This window comes from Microcaecilia unicolor, chromosome 6 (genome assembly GCF_901765095.1).
Source record: "Microcaecilia unicolor chromosome 6, aMicUni1.1, whole genome shotgun sequence".
Taxonomy (NCBI): Eukaryota; Metazoa; Chordata; class Amphibia; order Gymnophiona; family Siphonopidae; genus Microcaecilia; species Microcaecilia unicolor.
The window spans coordinates 167,874,898-167,891,119 of record NC_044036.1 but is presented as its reverse complement, the minus strand read 5'-3'; the positions used below and the strand labels follow the sequence as shown (position 1 = coordinate 167,891,119).

At 44.0% G+C, this 16,222-nt stretch overlaps 1 protein-coding gene across 3 annotated transcripts in view; it reads left to right on the top strand.

Annotated features, from left to right (window-relative positions):
• The window catches only part of PPARG (peroxisome proliferator activated receptor gamma), a 181,177-nt gene that overhangs the window by 145,027 nt on the left and 19,928 nt on the right, over nucleotides 1-16,222 (top strand). The gene's annotated exons all lie outside the window — the stretch shown is intronic.

The following is a 16,222-nucleotide window of genomic DNA, read 5'->3' as shown; positions in this document are numbered from 1 at the left end:
TTATAGACCTCTATCATATCTCCCCTCAGCCGCCTTTCCTCCAAGCTGAAGAGCCCTAGCCACTTTAGCCTTTCCTCATAGGGAAGTCATCTCATCCCCTTTATCATTTTCATCGCCTTTCTCTGCTAAATAGTTGCTGCTAAATTGTCAGTGGTCTTTGTCATAAAGAACTAGATTCAGTAAATTGAGAGTGGAGAAGTGGCCTAGTGGTTAGGGTGGTGGACTTTGGTTCTGAGGAACTGAGTTTGATTCCCACTTCAGGCACAGGCAGCTCCTTGTGACTCTGGGCAAGTCACTTAACCCTCCATTGCCCCATGTAAGCCACATTGAGCCTGCCATGAGTGGGAAAGCGTGGAGTACAAATGTAACAAAAAAAAATGGTACTCAAGAAAAAAGTACTAAAAAAAATCCATGCAGAGCAATATTCTATAAATGGCGCTTCAAGTTGCACGCTGTTTATGGAATAGCACTTGGAGTCAGTTTCTGCGCCAAACTTTGGCGTAAGGATTTACACCAACTAAATCTTGGTGTAAATCCTGGGTTGTAATTTAGGTGCAGATTGCACGCATCTTTATGAATGCCCCTAACCCGCCTGTGCCGCTCCAATGGCCATGCCACCTTTGAGATGTGCACTATAAAATTTGCACGTGGATTTTATAGAATAGTGCTTAGCAAAATGCATGCAAAAATCCAAAATGTGACCAATCAACACCATGGCAAAATTACCGCAGGACGCCTCAGTGCACACCATGGTACACCGTTTCTTGCTGCACTAAGTACGTGTTAGTGCTTACAAGTTTTGTAAAAGGGCCCCTTAGTGTGCAAAGCTGGACATGCAAGTTATAGAATAGCGTCAATTAGCTACTAATTTGCAATTACAACCAATTATTGGTGTTAATTGGTGCCAATTGGCAGTAATTAGCAGTAAATGCCCATAGTCAGGATCCTATAAATTGTGCACACAAAATCTGTAGCATGCAACTGCAAGGGGGCATGAACCTGGGAAAGGCATGGGTGGGTCAGAGGTATGCCTAGCACTTGCATGCGTGGGTCATAGAATATTATCAGTTACACACCGAAGTAATAGCAGTTAATCATGAGCATGTACACTAGCCAGTGAACTTGCATAAGTGCTTGTGCCAAAAACTAGGCACGAAACCTAGGACTTATGCTAGTATTCTATAATGAGAGTTATGCATGTACTTGCTGATATAGAATTCATGCAAGAGAGGAATTCTGTGTAAGATCACCGAAAGTTAGGTGCCGGGATGGTCCATGCTAGGCTAGCATTCTATCAAGGCCTTTATGGAATGCTAGCTTAGCACGCATTTCATGCCTAACTATGGGTTGACCAACTGGGAAGTTGACCAACTGGTCTTACACATGAGCAAATGAGGGCGAAGTGATAGTCGTCAATCAATATTATTCAGATACGTTTTTGTTTTTCATTTTTGTATTCTTTATTTAGCTATCTGAGTAGCACTTTGGCACATGTATTATAGCACTTTTTTGAAAAGAACATATCAGAGTTGCCCGATGAAAGAGGTGCTATGCCACTTGGCAATTCAACAATATTGCCTAAAAATAGTGGTTGTTGCTGAGGGCACTCTTAAAAAATGTTTCTCTAAAAATATCAAAAAATGAAAAAGAACTTGTTAAAGTAAAATATTTTGAAAATTGATACACATTGGTGCTGATATGTGTGGATTTATATCATTGATCAATGTGTTTCAGCAGTAAGCGTATAGTCTTGGTTCTATTTGGAGTATGATTACTTATTACAAATGACTGTGGGATTGATTTGTAACTATGGGTATCAGCACTTATGCCTGCCAGAGACTGGTGTAAATGTCATCAAAGGTAAATAGTTATCGGTATTGGACAACTGGGATAAAGCTTCTTCAAAATAATCTGTGCTTCAAAGACTGCAGAAGACAAACCAAAATAGGAATGGAAGGGTAGTAGTCCCTGAAATATTTTCAGAGGACTGTGTTTGTGAGGAGCTGGCTAAACCAAAGGTGGAGAAAGTGATGGGGACAGATGGCACACATCTGAGGGTACTGAGGGAAGTTCTAGCAGCTCCGCTGGCTGGCATTTTCAATGCTTCTCTAGAGTTGAGAGTGGTCCTGGAGGACTGGAGAAAAGCAGATGTAGTCCCTCACCACAAAAGTGGAAGTAAGGAAGAGGTTGGGGACTACAAGCCGGTAAGTCTGACTTCTGTAGTAAGTAAATTAATGGAACTGCTTTTAAAACAGAGAATAGTAAAGTTCTTAGATTCCAATGGATTACAGGATCCGAGACAACATGGTTTCACCAGAGGCAGGTCTTGTCAGACAAATCTGATTTCTATGACTAGGTGACCAGAGAATTGGATCGAGGGAGAGCGCTAGATGTGGTGTATTTAGATTTTAGCAAAGTCTTTGACACAGTTCTGCATAGACGACTAATAAATAAACTGAGTGCCTCAGTTTGGGCCCTAAAGTGACCGACTGGGTTAGGAAGTGGTTGAGTGGAAGGCGACAGAGGGTAGTGTAAATGGAGCTCATTCTGAGTTTGGGCCCTAAAGTGACTGACTGGGTTAGGAACTGGTTGAGTGGAAGGCGACAGAGGGTAGTGTAAACGGAGCTCATTCTAAGGAAAAGGATGTTACCATTAGTGTGCCACAAGGTTCGGTTCTTGGACCGGTTCTATTTAATATTTTTTTAAGTGATATTGCTGAAGGGCTGTCTGGTAAGGTTTGCCTCTTTGCAGATGATACCAAAATCTGGAATAGGGTAGACACCCCTGATGGTGTGGATAACATGAGGAAGGACTTAGCAAAGCTAGAGCAATGGTCTGGAATTGGCAGCTTAGATTTAATGCTAAAAAAAAATGCAACGTCATGCATTTGGGTGGCAAAAACCCGAGAGAACAGTATAGTTTAGGGGGTGAAGAATTTTTCTGCACAAAAGAGGAGCAGGATTTGGGTGTGATCATACATGATAATCTTAAGGTAGCCAAACAGGTAGAAAACATGACAGCAAAAGCTAGAAGGATGCTTGGGTGAATAGGTAGAGGAATGGCCAGCAGAAAAAAGGAGGTGATGATGTCCCTGTATAAAGACTCTGGTGAGACTTCTTCATGGAAAGGGTGGTGAATTCGTGAAATGGCCTCCTGGTAGAAGTGGTGGAGATGAAAACAGTAGCTGAATTCAAGAGCCCTTGGGACAAGTACATAGGATCTCTAAGGGAGTGATAGGGAGAATAGATGACATGGATGGGCAGATTGGATAGGCCACATGGTCTTTTTTCTGCCTACATTTTTCTCTGTTTCTATGATAAAAATCAGCGCTGAATGGTATTCTATAATGGGCAGTCCAGGATTGGCGCTCTTTATACAATAGTGCATAGTACCAGGATTCATGCTAAACGTAGGGCACTAGGAATTACACCAACTGAAACTAGGTGTATAACCCAGCGTGCAAGTTGGGTGTGAATGCCCCCAAATTCTATAGCACCATGTGCATTTTAAAGGAATGCCCCTGGCTCAACCGTGCCCCTCACATGACCACTCCGCCTTTGCAGATCCACATGGAAACACGTATGCACGAATCTGCCATTTCGGCCTCGTTGCGGTGCCTTCCGTCTGTTAGAACACTTTTTTGTGTCAAACATTCCGCATGGAAGTAGCGGCTAACATTCGGTGCCATATATAGAATTTCCCCCATAACTTACAGAATATTGTAAGTCACATGGGTAGCTGTCGCACTTAGGTGCTTATACTTGTACAAGATCTATGGCTGGTGTAAGTGATCACACCTAAATTGTTGGTGTATTGATACCCTGTTACACTAGTATTCTATAAAGGAAAGTAGGTGCCTATCAGTGGCATAGTTATAGGTGGGCACAGGACCACCCATTCTTGGCTCAGGCCCACCCAGTGGCAGCGCCACACTGCTCTCTTCCCCCCTCTCCTCCATGGCGTCCAGGGATCTGCGTTCCTGTCTCTGAACCCCATTCCTCTCCAGTGTCAGTACAGCATCCTCTGCGCTTACAGCAATTCATTCTCGCTGCTTACACCGGCCACACAGGCTTCCATCTGCCACATTCTGCTAGACAGGAAACAGGCAATGATGTCAGCGAGAGCGGGATGCAGCAGATGGAAGCCTGCGGGGCCGGCACAAACAGTAAGAATGAATCACTGCAGGCACCAAGGACACCTGTATGGTATACCGGGGACGGACGGGGTTCAGAGTCAGGAGCGCAGATGCGGGGACCCCGCAGAGGAGAGATGTGGGGTAGGTGAAAAAAAATCTATGTTCTTAAAAAATATATCCGGGAAGATATTTGTGGTGTAGTGTGATGTGGTGGGGGAGCACGTGGAAGGGCCCATCCAATTTACCTCTGGGCACATCCAAAATACTGAGTCTGGCTATGCCTCTGGTACCTATATTCCATTGTAGAATGGGATCCTACAAGGTGCCCTCCAGGCATCTCATTATAGAAATGCCTTCCTCTTCTCTCCCCTTATTCTTTCTTCCTTTTCCTTGTCAAAATGCATGTTACTTCACAGTTATTCTGTCACTTTCCTGTCTACATCCCACTGTTCCCATTCACTTCTCAGAGGGCTGCTGTAAAACAGTGGGACAGATTGATCTGAGCATGCTCAAATACACTGAGGTGTTCAAATCCTTTGGGGTAGACTAACAGGCCATTTTCATAGTATGTCATTTTCAGTCAGAAATGGCGCGATGGAGGATATCAAGTTGGAAATCAAGTTTCCAGTAAATTGATCCTCTAGATCAAGCTGGTTCAGGTTAATTTCAAAATAATTGTGCCTATCTCTGAACTAGAGACCAGACATTCTCAGGAAATTACTCATTCTTAGAAGAGAGTAGAACTCCTTCAGTTTACAGTAACAAAAGATCTCCAACCATTTTTTTGTTTGTTTTATTTAAATACATTCCTGTAACTTACCCAACTGCTGTAAATTTTGCACATCCAGGCAGGGTACATTAGGATGTGTGTGTACTCTGCTGAGTGCCTATTAAAACAACTTTTATCTGATCAGAGGCATTTCCAAAATCCATCCCTTCATCTCTGAGCACACTACAGAAATCCTTATCCACTCCATGTCACCTCTCACTTAGACTACTGCAACTTAATCTTTGCAGGACTCCTGTTAAACCATCCGTCATCACCAATCCATTCAAAAATCTGCTGTGCAAATTATCTGTCTTCTTCATCTTATCTGGCCTTTTTGTTTCTTTTGTTTTATTGTTTTTGGTTTTAAATGCTCTATTAGTCTATTACTTTACTCTTTTCTTCCATATGGTTGGCAATTGATTATTTTGGTTTTATAGCTGACCAACCTCATCTGCTGAGAGGATTTGATTACTGGAAATACACACTGGGCCATGTTTCCAAATTTCAGAAATGGCATAAGAACATAATTGTTGCCATACTGGGAGAGACCGAAGGTCCATCAAGCCCAGCATCCTGTTTCCAACAGTGGCCAATCCAGGTTACAAGTACCTGGCAAGATCCCAAAACAGTACAATACATTTTATGCTGCTTATCCTAGAAATAAGCAGTGGATTTTCCACGTCCATCTTAATAATGGCTTATGGACTTCTTTTTTAGGAAACTATCCAAACCTTTTTTTTAAATCCCGCTAAACTAACTGCTATTACTACATTCTCTGGCAACGAATTCCAAAGTTTAATTACACGAGTGAGGAAATATTTTCTCCAATTTGTTTTAAATTTACTACTTTGTAGCTTCATTGTATGCCCCCTTGTCCTAGTATGTTTGGAAAGAGTAAACAAATGATTCATGTCTACCCGTTCCACTCCACCCATTATTTAATAGACCTCTATCATATCTCCCCTCAGCCGTCTTTTCTCCAAGCTGAAGAGCCCTAGCCACTTTAGCCTTTCCTCATAGGGAAGTCAACCCATCCCCTTTATCATTTTTGTCGCCCTTCTCTGTACCTTTTCTAATTCCACTGTATCTTTTTTTAAATGCGGTGACCACAATTGCACACAGAATTTGATGTGCGATCTTAACTCTGTTCCCTCTAAGCTGAGTGGGAGTCCTCCACCAACAGCCCTGTCAGTGAGTGGCACTGTTTCACTATCACATTTTCAATAGTTTTCAACACTATTGAAAATGTGATAGTGAAACAGCGAGTTCTGTGGGACTCCGTGGAAGTTGCCTGTCCCTAGCACTACCACCCCCTCTGGTAGCAGTGCAGTTGGTGGACTCCCGCTCAGCTTAGAGGGAACAGTGTTTCTTAACATAACTGCAGTCTCAGCAAAAACACCCAAAGAATGTTCCAACAGGGAGACTGAGTTATATTATCAATTCCCTACCACAACAGGCTTAAGACACATTGGCAAGAACACTACATATCCCTGGGATCGATAGCATGGAATCTTGCTACTCTTTGGAATTCCAGAATCTTGCTACTCTTTGGTATTCCAGAATCTTGCTACTCTTTGGAATTCCAGAATCTTGCTAGTCTTTGGTATTCCAGAATCTTGCTACTCTTTGGAATTCCAAAATCTTGCTACTGTTTGGGATTCCAGAATCTTGCTACTCTTTGGGATTCTGCCAGGTACTCGTGGCCTGGAATGGCCACTGTTGGAAGCAGAATACTGGACTAGATGGACCATTAGTCTGGCCTTATGTTCTTAAGAGGTGAAGCTGGCACTGGTGCTTCCCAAGGTGTAACTGTTCTGTCAGTACATGAAGTATGTCTGTTTGCGGTTTTAAAACCAGAATTTTTCATTAGCACTAAAGTCATTGCAATAATAATGATGATGATAAAAACAATCAGGGTCCACACTATAGGCAAGAAGTATTTATTTCATTTCAGCATAGGTCTCTGTAATGAAACCCAACAGCAGTCCTTTTACTAAACTGCATTACACGCTAACATGTGACTAATGCAGCAAAAAATAGACTTAACACAGGACACGCCTAAGCTTCACATGGTAGTTTTTGAATTTGCATGTCATAATCACGCAGTAAATATATATTTTTTAATTTTTTTTTTTTTTAGGCGTGTCAGGAACGGAAATTGGATGCTCCTGTGCTAACCAGTTAGCATATCTACATTACCATGCAATAACTGCTTAGCACACATAATGCGGGAGCCCTTACCACCTGCAAAATAAGTACTCCTGTGGTAATTTTTTTAATGACCACGTGCTAATTTATTTATTTTATTCATTTATTTGCACATTTATACCCCGCGTTTTTCCCACACTTCTGCGGGCTCAAAGTGGCATACAATGTACTGATAGGCTATCGCCAGATCAGAGGTGATACGGTTACAATTAAATTAGATAGAATAGAAGAAACAGGGAAAGAAGAAAGTAGGGAAAGGATAAAAGAGTCTAAAATGGTCCGAAGAAATGTTGTTAGGATGGACTTTAGGTTATATGTTGACTCCTTGGAGCAGGCTGAACCTCTAATTCGACCGGACACACTAAGATGACCTTGCATGATGGAAATGGAGCTGAAATCTGCTTCTTTTATCCATCCACTCCTGCTCCCATAGCAACTGGCACAGCGACCCACTCACCCTCTGACATCTTCAACGATGAAAAGTGGCAGCCAACAATCAGTCATAGCAGGCCATTTTCGCAGATGGAATCGGCAAGACAGCACTGTCCAAGAGGACCCAACGGTGCTGCCGCAACATCCAATGGCCAGCAACCGACGTCGGAGGGAGACCCACAGCGCTGAAGAAGCCAGCGGCCCAGAGGAACAGATAGATGCCCGCAGTCGGTGGGCCAAATGAGCCCCCTATAACGCGCTGGATCCCGCTGGGTGATCCAGAACCGGTTCGCACCCACCTGCCGCCGCCTCCATGCCCCCGACGCAATCGTGCCAAACCCCCTGCCGGATGCTAGTGGCAAGAGGGAAACAAACTACCGAAGACAGGGGAACTGGTAACAAACAAAGCTCCGCGGTTACCAACGAGGACACAACCGAAAAGATCTGGCCAGACCACAGCCAGGCAACGGGCCGCAGTGGCGATGGTATTAGGAGCCACTATCCGGCAGCCATTTTAGAACAATGACATTTAGTCATTTTAGCTAATGACTCAGTGAGGATCGGATCCCATGACAAAATAACAATGACATAGCAAGGAGTGGGAAATAGACCAGGCCAACCAGAAGCAAACGAGGAGATTTCAAATGATGATAAACAGTTTATTGAAGACTGAACACAGTACCATGGTTTGGCTGTTAGCCTGCTTCAGGAGTCTTTTTGTACAAAATGTAAAAGCGTCAGTTAGTCAATGAAAACTGCAACATTAAGATGAAGAAGTATGGTCTTTAGAAAGACCTTTTTGTAGAAAAAATCCGTAGATACTAGAGGCCCTATTTACTAAGCAGCGTTATAGGTGTGTTAACGTTTTTAACATGCATTAACCATGTACACATGTTAACCTTGTACGTACCTACAATATCTGTATAGGTGCCTACATGTTTAGCGCGCACGCTAAGTGTAGGCGCACTAAAAACACTAACACACCTTTGTAAACAGGGCCCTTGATGTGGTGAGCTGTCGTGGCTCCAAATGACATTAACTCTTGGCCATTAATGAAATAAATAGAAGAAAGGCTATTGTACTGCTACAATAAAAATGGCCTTAGCATGTGGGAAAGACCTGCGTAAGGCTGCACTAAGCCCAATTGTTTTCCACAGCTAAATAAAAAGACCCCAAAGTTTTTATCATTGCCCTGGTCCTGGAGAAAACTGGGGTGTTTGCGGGTCATAAGACCTTTTAATGCAATAACCTGCATTGGTGGACAACCTCAAGGGCTGCAACCTAGTCGGATTTTCAGAATTTCCCCAATGAATATGCATGCGATCTATTTGCATGCATGGCCTCCATTGTATGCAAATAAATCTAGGTTACGGCCCTCAAGGAATGAGGTTGCCCAACCCTGCACCAGTGTATCCTCAATGCAATTATCTTTGTATAATTTCTCCATAGGGCCAATAAAAGGGACTTAACCCTGACCACGAGTAAAGAAACAAATGCCTATTACTGCCACAGCTTTTTCATCAGTGGCTTTATAAATAGACTATCCCTGGTTAATACTTTCCACTTTTCGTGCAACGTAAAAGGATGTCAGCTCTCAGCCGCAAGCAATCAGTAAATGACTTTTTTTTAATGTTTGTACTACAGTGGACTTTGTGCTGCAGAACATTGTACTGTTTACTGTAGGCACAGCTAGGCTTCCTTTCATTTTAATCGCTGTGGTATTTGTCATTAAAAAAAAAAAATCTTAGGAGCAGTGTGTGGGACCAAGTATTACTCAGCAATGAGCACAAACACTGGAATGCAATAACCAAAGACCTCCATTTCTGCTGCAGGCTACTGCGTTCATTTGAATTTCAAAAACCATAGACCTGAGACTCTTTTTCACTGCCTGAAAATTCTCTCTCTGTAGAAGTAATTGAAATGGTTTTCTTTGGGTCTGTGTAGGAAGGTCTGTGTCTTACAGCTCAGCCTGGTTATGTTCATAATGTCAAAGCTAAATACCTCATTATGGGGTCCTTTTACCAAGCTGCGGAAAAAGAGGCCCTGTGCTGGCTGCAGGGGCCGTTTTTGCTGTTCTTTGAGGCCCTTTTTACTGCAGCGGAGAAAAAGGCCGATAAAAGAAGTGACCATGCGGTAAGATTTCACTTACCACGTGTCCATGCAGGGGGGAGCACTTACTGTCACTGGTAAGAGCCCCCTTGCTAACCTGGCGGTAACCAGATAGCGTGTGGTACTGCCTGATTACTGCTGGGATAGCACCTGCAGAAATATTTTTTGAATATTTCTGCTAGCATTGGAAATGCTGCGCACTGGGGGGTGGAACTACCACCGACACCTGCGTCGGGCTGGCGGTAGGTAGCTCCTGATTGGCGCACAGTAAGCCTGCAGTGGACTTACCGCCGCTTTGTAAAAGGGCCCCTATACCAGCTGAGATATAGCATGAGAGAAATTTTAGCTGGTATAGGGGCCCTTATAGCATAAGTATGCAGTGCATTTTTTCTAGCAAAAAAGGTGCCGGTACTCAAATGCTTGGCCCCTCTTCAGGGGGTGGGTTGATCCCTGAGAGAGACTCATCCCACAATAGCCAGACCCCTGCAACCAGTCACAGAGTCTATGACAGTGATGGCGAACCTTTTAGAGACCGAGTGCCCAAACAGCAACCCAAAATCGAATTATTTATCGCAAAGTGTCGGTACTCATTATGGGCGGGGTCACCACATTACTCCACCCCTATGATAGCCACACCCCTTACACCAGCCATGGCGCATATAAACAGACATCATTGAAAATATTATACTAGTATAGGAGAAAAAAATAACATGATTTTCTTCCATTATAAATCATTTCTATAAGCTGTTACAGCTCCAGTATACCCAGTGCAAAATAAGACAGCAGATGTAAATTCTCCAATTCGACATATTCCAAACACTAAAATGAAAATAAAATGATTTTTCCTACCTTTGTTGTCTGGTGATTTTGTTTTTCTAGCCATATTGGTTCTAGTAGCTGATTCTGCTGCTCTCTATCTGTTCTCTTAACTCCATTTCCAGGGCTTCCTTTCCATTGATTTCTTTACTTTTCTCCTTTCTTCTTCATTTCTTGCCCTCCATCCATGTCCAGCAACCCTCCTCTCCCCTCCAGCCACAAATGTCCAGCCACCCTCCTCTCCCCCCTGCCCTCCCTCCCAGCACCTGGCAGCACCCACCATCAGGCCTCCCTCCCACCCAGCACCCAACACCAGGCCTCCCTCCCACCCAGCACCCACCATCAGGCCTCCCTCCCACCCAGCACCCACCACCAGGCCTCCCTCCCACCCAGCACCCAACACCAGGCCTCCCTCCCACCCAGCACCCACCATCAGGCTTCCCTCCCACCCAGCACCCACCATCAGGCCTCCCTCCCACCCAATACCAGGCCTCCCTCCCATCCTCCCTATGGGCGGGACCAGAGCTTGAAAGACAGGGAAGGCCGAAGGCGCGTCGAGCGAAGCACACGCGCTTCGCTGCCGCTATGGACGCACGCCGCCTAAACCCCGACTCCGAGCCGAGGAGGTACGCTTTTTAAATTTTAGGAGGAGGGGGGTTCCTGGTGCTGGGAGGGAGGGAGGACGGGCGGGCGGCCTGTTGCTCGTTGGGTTGGAGGGAGGGCGGGAGGAAGGCCGAACTGGGAAGGAGAGTGGGCGGACCAGTGATGGCGACGGCGCGCGTGCCAAGGGAGAGGGCTCTGCGTGCCCTCTCTGGCACGCGTGCCATAGGTTTGCTATCACTGGTCTATGACAAGGCAGAATTGGTGTATAGAGCATAAGCTCTTTCATTAAAACTTGGAGTCCATGGGTCAATTTTAGTAGAAAATGGAAAAGGTGCCGGTACTCAGTACCCCCTCAAAAAAAGCACTGTAAGTACGAGTACTGAAGAGGGGAGTTCATAGAGCCATTTTCATAGGTGAAAATGACAATTATAAGTGCTGTTTCGCTACCCCGACCTAAACATGCTCTTCTGGACCGAGACTGGCCCTATCAATGAGCAACTGTGTTTTTCACACATGGCCCGGGGTTTTGGCTGTGCTTTTCAGTCCCTATTGACTTATGGCTCCACAAGGACCCTATGAACATGGCCCCACATCCCTTCACATCGCCCCTGGCCGCTCCAGTTCTGGACATGCCCTTTTAAGACGGTGTGTGTTGTGGACCCTGTGTGTGCTTTTCCACTCCGAGGAGTGCAGTTTATCTCTGAAAATCATCCTCAAAGCTAGGCTCCAGGTATTTGTTCTATGCTACTCATCCCACTCTTCTTCATTTCACATAGACAAACACCGTGGGTCCTGGTGATTTGGATTTCCTCCTGCAGATTTTCCATCTGCTTAATTCATTTTGAGGCCCTTTCATTAAGCAGTGCTAAAAAATGGCCTGTGATAGCCACAGCAGGGGTCTTTCCCGCACACTGAGGCCACTTGTGGTTCTGCCAGGACATGGCCAATATTTCTATTTCTACAATAATGGGCATGCACTAATTTTCCCATTAGTTCGTGGCCAATACTGTATGAGCACTGACCGACACCTATTTTGCAGGCAGTAAGGGCTCACGTGCTAACCATGAGCTAATTGATTAATCCATGGCAATGTAGCTGTGCTAACCAGTTAGCCCAGAAATACCTACTTTCTGCCCCCAGACCCGCCCCAGTGATAAAAAATAAAAACTATATTTTAGTGCACGAGTAGCACACATACATGCAAAATCTACCGTGGGACGCCTGAGTTCAGCCTGTGGTAGTGCATTTTAACCTTCGGTAATCACGTGTTGGTGCGTACTGCAGCTTATTCAAAGGACCCCTTTTATTTTTTAATTACACGTACAGACCACATGCCCAGAGCTGCTCTATGCAATGTACAATTCATCTGAAACCTTTTTATACAATAACCAGAAGAGTCCCAGCCACCACAACAGAACAGAACAGAGTTCTGAGGCAGTGAATGAAGAAAAAGCAAGCGCTGCCTGAGAGCACACCATGTATCTGAATCGACCAATCAAATAGCCTGAGGCCTATTGTACAATCATTCACTGTGGGGGGGGGGGGGTCTTTTACTAAGCAGCAACAAGCCCAACGTGGGCTTCCCACTTGCTAATCCAGATGTTCCACTGGCCTGGCATTAGTTCCCACTAGGGTTTCCATATTTTGTCCCCCAAAAAGGAGGACACATGCCCTGCCCCCTTTCACGCCCGCCCCGCCCCCTGTCACATTTTCCCCTCCCCCCTGTCACACACCCCATCACTCCCCCTCCCTATCACCCCCTCCCCTTACCTTACTACGGCCTGGTGGTCTAGTGACCTCTTTGGGGCAGGAAATAGCCCCCTCTTTCCTGCCCGGAGCGCTGCCCTGCATGCATCCTTCCTGTTTGTGATCTCGGTGCCGATTCAAAATGTCCACCGAGAGTTGAAGTCTCGCGAGGTCACTTCAACTCTCGGCGGCCATTTTGAATCGGCGCCGAGATCACGAACAGGAAGGATGCATGCAGGGCAGCGCTCCGGGCAGGAAAGAGGGGGCTCTTTCCTGCCCCGAAGGCGGAAGAGGTCACTAGACCACCAGGGCACTAGTAAGTAAGGGGAGGGGAGGCTAGCAATCTGCCCATTTGTCCGGACAAACGGGCAGATTGGCAAAACCCGCCCGGGTAAATCCGGACATATGGTAACCCTAGTTCCCACTCATTTCTGGCACTGCAAAAATATTTTTATTTTTGTAGAGCCGATGTTTACCCCGCGGTAATCAGGCAATGCCATGCGCTGCCCTTACCGCCCCCAAAATGCAAGCGCTTTACTTGCCGCAAAGCCACTTCTTTAAATAAAACAGCCTTTTACCGGCTGTGGTGAAAGGGGGCCTCAGCACGTGTCAAAAACAGGCCCTCTTTTGCTGCAGCTTAGTAAAAAAGACCCCTGAGCGTGCAAGTGTGCAGGCCTCACTTAGCTAGTTTACATAGTAACTATCTGTGCCTTCAGCTAGTCATTCACCAGTAGGGGTTTCTTTTTATCTTTTCTATTTAAAGCTTTGGCCTACTTTGCATATAACTGCAACAGAAGGAAGTTTGCACGCAATCTATGCCCATAAAATACTACAGCAGGATTTTAGCAAACACACACAGAAAACAGCCTTAACACAGTAGGCTGTATGAAAACTTCTTAAAACTGTAGCAGATTGGGGGGGGGGGGTTTTACTAAGGCGCGCTCATGTTTTTAGCGAGTGCTAAAATTGGGCATGCGCTAAACGTTAGAAATGCACATAGGAATGCATTGGCATCTTTAACGTTTAGTGTGCGCTAAAAACGTGCGCCTTAGTAAAAGGGGATCTGAATATTCTCAAATATTGTTTGGTTATTGACAAACAAAAAAAAACATTGCTTTTTAACACATATCTGAAATAGTCTTGAACAAATCATTGTCTGTTTGTGTACATCGGTCAACTGGTGCAGTTCTAGTGGCTTATTGTCAAAAGATAGTAGCACATTCCCCCTGCCTGTTTTTCTTTCTCAAATCTCTCACCCCAAAAGGCATGCCTGGATGCAGAGGCGCCAAGTCAGCAGCAGCAGCAGCGCAGGTCAATGAGAGGAGAGATGTCTAGTGCCACCCATGTTGATTTTGAGCCCCACCAAAAAATTAGTCCTGGCTATGCCACTGCCCAGTTGACACCAAAATCCTTACTCAACCTTAAGGCTGCTGATCTGTCTCCTTAAGGGCAACCCCTTAAAACTGGGGTGCTTTTACTAAATCGAGTTAGGCCAGAAAAAAGGCCTACCGTAAGTCATGTTAAAGCATTTTACCTCTTAGTGCTTGCTAATCACGTTCTTTTTTAGGGGGGGGGGAGGGACATGGCATGGGCAGGAAATGGGTATGGAAGCACTATCCAGCTAGTGTGCTCTGATTAGCATATGTTAACTGGATAATGCAGACTTAACGAAGGAGCCCTTAAGGCCTCCTAAATAGGAGGTGGTAATGGTACGTGCTCCTGTGGGGGGGGGGGGGGGTCTTTCTGTCTTTTTCTTTTTTTTTTTTTTACAAGTCCTGTGCACTAATGGAAAAATTAGCATAGGACCTAGAAAAAAAAAACATAAAACAAAAAGCTTTAAAAATATGCTGTGGTAAATCTGGACTTTGTGTACAGGAAAGTCCCACATTAAGTTTAATAAAAGGCTACACTGTTCTTTAAGGATGCCATGGTCTGCCATAATAACAGCATTACAAGTAGATCAGAGGGAAACAGCAACACAGAAGATCATGAATCAGTAGAAGTGTAGAGGGCGACATATAAACAACATGGGGGATTGTGGAAGAAACAAATTTATTCAAAGACCTGACCCAGCCCATGTTTCAGTGAATGCCTGCGTCAGGAGTCAGGATGTTGTTAAGAGAGTGTAAATTCTCCAGTAGGAGTCCGGAAAACACAATGGTAAAAGAGTCAATGTAGAGTGTCCTATCAATTTTTTTTGTTAATTTTATCAGTATTTATATTCTGCATGATCTATACATTCTTGGCAGATAACAGTATTAAAACATACATAATCTTCTCATACATACATACAGTAAGTAAAAAAAACAACAACAAAACTCCAATAAACAAAAACTAAAATACTCCTGATTCCAAAATAATTTAAAATTTTCATCATATGCTCGAACAAATAATTAAGTTTTCAGTTTTTTTTTTTTTTTAAATAACTCCACATTCTGCACTGTACGTATTTGGAATGGTAACACATTTCATAATTTTGGACCAGTCACCAAAAAAATGGATCACCTATATTCTTCCAGTCTAATAGTATGATATGAAGGAACTTCCAATTGTAAATTTGCACAGATCTTAACAATCTAGGGGGTTGATAAATCTTTAAATTTGAAGCTGTTATCGAAGAAACAGTATTATTAAGAACTTTATATATCAGTGTTACTGGGATGAATGCCATTGCCGGTATACTCTGCGTATCACATGGGTTCCTTGGAGGCGCTGCGATACGCAGAGTGTACCTGCAAAGTCCGTGTTGGGTCTTTGAATAAATCTGCTTTCTTTGCAATCTGGCTCTGTCCTGTTGTTTCATAACAGCAGCATTATACAGGTAAGTCCAGTGAATATCAAGCCTGTGATGTTTAATACACACATTAATGGCTGATGTTATTGATAAGTCTTAAAGTATAAGTAGGCTCTATTCTTTTTACTTGATGAAATCACAGTCCTCTATTGCACAAGAAATTTAAATTCTCTATACAGCAACAGAGTCTTAACTTTAATATATCACATTTCTTTGATTCCAACAAGAGGGAGGAAAAGACTTCAGAAACTCAGTCAGAACTTATCAGTCTTTGGATACAGATCCATTCACAGAGCAGCTTAGTCATAAGTCAGAACAAAACCTCCTCTCTTTTAAGTTTGCTTAATTTATTTAATTATTTTTTGCATTGTGTGCCATTTAAATATGTGCAAAAATATATTCTTCAATTAAAATTGGTGAAGGGTTTCTCAACAGGCATCTGTAAGGTAAGTCAAGCACAAAGACCACTTCTCCTTATAAGAAATATATTGACATAACCTTTTAGCTAGAAATACTTCATATTTATAAGTCTGAAATACTAAATTCCACCATTCCTGATGCGTGGCTTCTCTTTCTGCCCCCCCCCCCTTTTTTTTAATTTCTTTCCCTC